Here is a 5,120-nt window from a genome sequence, read left to right on the forward strand (position 1 = left end):
CACAGCAGCCAGCCGAGCGTCCGAGTTTACAAACCCTCCCTTCTCCTGCGCCTGCAGGCCAGCTGCCCCTGTCCTCACACCCAGGCTTCTGGACACGAACACCCTGCTGTTCACGACAGTACCGTGACGCCCCAATCAGTTCTCCATCTTAAGCTCCTGATATTGATTCATATTTATTGCCATTTTAAATACATGAGAAAAGTGAGGGAATCGTGTGTGTGTGTGTGTGTGTGTGTGTGTGTGTGTGTGTGTGTGTGTGTTGGGTGGGGGAGTTCATCCAGGCTGAACCAATTTCTAAGGACGTAGTAGTCCCAAAATAATACAGGCTTTCAGGCATATGAGTCAAAATAATACAGGCATCATCATCATCATACAGGTATATGGGTCAAAATTAAACTCTGGCACTTATTTTTGAGAAGGTACTGACTGAAAATTATCTTTCTTTTTTTTCTTCTGGAGGCTCAAACCTTCTGCTCTCTTTCTTTACAACATACACATGCCTTCCTTTCTCCAAGGATAACGTAAGAAGCCTGTTTGTTGACAGTACTAAATGATGGATCAGAGAGAACACAACTAGCCGACTCGATGTGTTGGGTAAATGACATTTCCCACATTTATCAAAAGGAGTGCCACGTACTTCAGTGCAGGTGACAAACATAACTAAACCTCAGTGACCAGCAAAATCAGATTACCTATCATGATCACCTATCATTACATTCGAGCTGGTAGTTTGTTCTGAGAACCAGTTCGCAGTTTACACAGCACTCAAAGCAGTCTTGCTCTCGTCAGTTTTGCCAGAAAATGGCCTACTCCCCTCCTCGTGCACACAGCCCTCCCAAAAATAATACAGGACCATGCCATCCAGTCTTACAGACCCACACCCAGCTCTGTGTCTGTGGCCACACACATCTTGTGTGAGAGGCCAGCCTGCTCTCTGGAAAGAAAGAAGCCTGCAGGTTCCTTTTCATTCTAAAACCTATAATCTAGTGATGTGATAGTTGAGAAACCTACCAAGGTCTCAGAGGTTCTTGACAGGTGAACCCAGCTTCCTGATTTGAGCCCACTTAGAATGAGGACAGGTTAGTGTTTATTCCAGGGGCAGGTTCCTTTTCTACTATGACTGAATTGGGAAGATTTGGGGAGGGAATTGGATGTGAAATCTGTTCCTTTCCTTAAATAGATGTAATATTAGGAGCAGACTATTTTATTTTGTAATAGAGCTTATATTTACTCAGCAGCTGTGATCAGGGACCCACTAATATGCCCAGTTCATGGGGCAAGGAGGCTTGGGGGTAGGGGGTAAGTTGTCTACTTTGAATATTACCAACCAAACTCATTGGCATTACGTCAATTCTGATTCACGGCTACCCTGTACGATAGAGAACTGCCCCACAGCATTTCCTAGGCTGTACATTTTTATTGAAGCTGACGGCACATCTGTTTCCACAGAGCGGCTGATGGTGGATTGAACTGCGGACCTGTTGGTTAGCAGTTGAGCACTTTAACCATGGTGCACTCTGGGTTCCTCTATTAACAGCCAGTCACTATTAAATCATGGGGCCAGCTGGGATGTTCTGGTAGCTGCTAGTTCCTATGGAGTTGGTTCTAACTCATAGCAACCCTTTACGGACAGAATAAAGCACTGCCACTTAATCAATGGCTCTCCAAAATCTGTAGAAAGCATCTGATGCCAATCCCGGTATACCTCTTCAGAGCTTAAAGATGATGGGAAAGATTTGGGATCTATTCAAGTTAGTCCTTTCTGTAATCCTGGAGTGACGGAGAAATACCAGCTACTGTTCAGGTGAGAGAGGGAGAGAGACAGAGGCAGCGAGACAGAGAAGGGAGGACTTTCTGGGAGAGATTCGCTTGGCCAAACATTTGCTAAGGCTCTTTTCCTAAGGGTTGAATTAAACAGTTTTCCACACCACTCATCTAGGTAGAGAGAAAAAAAACCCTTCTAAAAGTAGTCTCTCATCTTTAGAATAGTTCCAATAATCCTCCCCCTCACCCCACCCCATCCCATCCCAGGCCTCTGTCTGTTCTGATCAATCTTATTCAATGTAAATACATTGATTTGCTTAAAAGAAAGAAAGAAAGAAAACCCAAAAAACAACCCCCCAAAAACTGTAGCAGAAACTGAGACTCTGGCCCAGAAATAATGATCAAAGCCAGGTTGCAGATCACTGATGGAGGAGTTCTGCATCTCTAAAGCAGGCCTGGTGAGCTCTCTGGACACCAGGAGGTCCAGGCAGGGAGCTCACTCAGGAGGGCATAGGTACAGGGTGAATCCCGGCCCTGCCCCCACACAGGTCAGTTCCACAGTGAGTGGGAGATTTCCCTTTGCTCTGCAGCGCCCCCATGGGGCTCAGATTGGAGTGGCAAGGAGGAAATAGAGAAGCTGTGTGTTCAGAAAGGGAGAGGAAATGAGACACTATGGCACATTTGACCAAAAAAAAAGAAAAGTGACCAAAGTCTAAGACGGAAAACCATTATTGGACCGACTAGAGGTCAGAATCATACAACTCACACCTAGCCATGCAGACTATAGATACATCTGAGAAATCCTAAATCTCTTATTGTTCACATAGAAAAAAAAATCACACATATGAATACACAATGAAAATAATTTCAGAAAAAATCACATCAGGGTGTCCTGTGGAATCCAGTGTGACTCCTTTACAACCCTGTGAAAAGGAGGGAGAAGGGGCCGGGTATGCATGAAAAGGCAGATCCAGATCTTGGCCTTCCGACCAAGGAATCCCAGCGTGAGACTAGGGATAAACTGTTCATCTCAACAACAGTGATTGGGATTTGGCCTATGTATATTTTTTTCAGAAATCTTCCACAAGACAGGCTTTTCTGCAGAAGCTGCAGTAATCCATCTGTCAATATGTATTAGAATAGTCAGCTTTCTCTGGGGCAAACGCATATTTCACAAGATCCAGTCCTTCTGGGAAAGAATCAATTCTTTTGGACCTCCTCTGATTCTAAAACTGAAAACACAACTTAAACAAAAAAAGGTAGGGGGGTGGCTACATCAAGGAGAACACTTCCAGCAAGAGGTCTCAATCAACTTCTGATCGGGCTGTCATGAGAACAATCCCAAATACTCCAGAAAAGAACCACGTGTCTTTCGTAACTCTGCTCGCTCCTCCATTACAACCCAAACTTTGGGGTTGGGAGAGGTAGTTTATTTTAGGAGATACCGTTATTGGAAATTCACATGAGCAGAAATTTTGTGGAATCTTTCAGAACTCATCTGTGATTTAATGAGCGGCCTGAAGGACTCCCAAAGCCAAGGCCCAGAACAGCCTGACCTTTGAAAGCTGCTTCTGGTCCAAACACTTTGGGTTAATTCTTCAGGAATCTGAAATATTATTTTCCTCTCACACCCTTCTTTTAAGACGAGAGACATAAAAGAAACAAGAGTCTCCCTCTTTCAAGGATGAGTAGGAGGGGAAAAAACCCCAACCAACATTTAAATAGGGAGCCTGGCAGATCTGAACAAACAAAGCAGGGCTCACAGTGAAATGGTTCTGCGCTATATTTGCCTTTAAAAAGAGAAAGGACGGTCCACCCACCCCCCTCCCCGCGACTCCCCTTCCCCCCAGCTCAGCTCCAAAGCTAAGGCCGAGCTGCCGCACTGTGCCGTGTAGTTCTATCTAGCACAGCCTGTTCTAAATGCACGCAGTATCTCTGATACTGGCACGGCAGGCCTTTCGAATGCCCTCCGGCTGATCTCTTAAACACGGACCGATGAGATTTTTTTTTTTTTACAAACACCCTCAAAGGGGGGGGGGGGGCGGCGGCGTAGAAGGGATATGGGCTCAAGACCTAAGAAAACCAAAACACAAACATTGGGCTCACACGCGCGTACGTACACATTTCAAATACACACACATTCCTTGCAACAAGAGATTTCCTAAGCGTCAGTAATAACAGAAAGTGTAAACCCACCACTTGCAGTCCTGGACGGAAACAAACCAGACCCAAACAACTCCTTTGACCATTTTTCTCAAGCGCTGGAGAGCCCCCCTTCAGAAAAAGTCCAAGGGGAAAAAGAAAACTGCCAACCTCCACCTTTCAAAAAGAAGTGGGGGTTGGGATTGTTATATATAATTTCTTAAAAAATGTTAAGCTTCTTTCATTATCACCCCCCCCAAAGAAAAAATCACATCTTCTTTAAGACGCTTGAGAGATTATATAGGGGGGAGGGGGAGGAATAAAAATCCAACTGATGCCGGATCCCAAGATTTACGTAACGCCACAAACTTACAAAAGGCAAAATCAGAAGCAAAAATCCTAAAATCATCAAAATACAACAGAAAAAAAATCCCAGGTCACCATACCAGAGACAGAGAAAAATCGGCCCCAAATAAAAATAAAGCAAATGAACCCCCCGAAAACTGCTTGGCCAGTATTTTTGCTCTTCGAGCCTAATATTCTAGCTGGAAAGAGCGGCTGTTGTTTATTCCTCCCCGCCCCCTCCCGTTTACTCGATTCTCTAAACCTACTATATATAACATACTTTTTCCAATGGTTCAAACCTCTAGTCTCCTTTTGTGTATTTAGCTCGACTAGCTGGAGAAGATGTTGAATTTATGGGCAAGAGAGGAAGAATTAGCCCCAGACCCCGGGAAAGCAAAGCGCACTCCCCCTCTTATGTCACCGAATAGCAAATTAGTTCTCAGAATTCCAGAGGCCGAGCTTTGCTACAGCAAAGACGCCGACGTCACAGCGGAGGCGCCCACGTGACGGTGGCGGAGCGGGCTGAACCATCGGGCCAAGCTTGGGGAGGGAAGGCTACCGTCTGGCCCTTCGCGCCTCGAAGGAAAATCTCCAAATGAGCGACATCGAGCCTTCGAGGACGTTGAACGAGATCGGAAAATGGGGAAAGAATGTGACTTTGAGGCGACTTTATGGGCCAGAGCAGGCCCAAATCGCGGCGAGCTGACACCGAGTCCTCCCCTGCCAAGCCGCAGTGGTAGAGTCCGCAGCTCAAATTCCGAGAATTGAGCTCTGTTGATTCTTAGAACTGGGGTTCTTAGAAGTGGTGATGCAAGAAGTTTCTAGGAAAGGCCGGACACCAGGTGATTATTGCTGTTGCTGCCGCCGCT

The 5,120-nt window shown here is 45.7% G+C and overlaps 1 protein-coding gene across 1 annotated transcript in view; it reads left to right on the forward strand.

Moving 5' to 3' along the window:
• The first annotated feature begins 5,047 nt into the window (after nt 1-5,047).
• Nucleotides 5,048-5,120, forward strand: part of BCL6 (BCL6 transcription repressor) — a 23,177-nt gene continuing 23,104 nt past the window's right edge. The window contains exon 1 of the mRNA XM_045296419.1: nt 5,048-5,093. The gene's annotated coding sequence lies outside the window, so the exon portion shown is untranslated. The remainder of the gene's footprint in view (nt 5,094-5,120) is intronic.

Source organism: Echinops telfairi, unplaced genomic scaffold (genome assembly GCF_000313985.2).
Source record: "Echinops telfairi isolate 266 unplaced genomic scaffold, ASM31398v2 ScPeMD7_7407;HRSCAF=8445, whole genome shotgun sequence".
Classification (NCBI taxonomy): domain Eukaryota; kingdom Metazoa; phylum Chordata; class Mammalia; order Afrosoricida; family Tenrecidae; genus Echinops; species Echinops telfairi.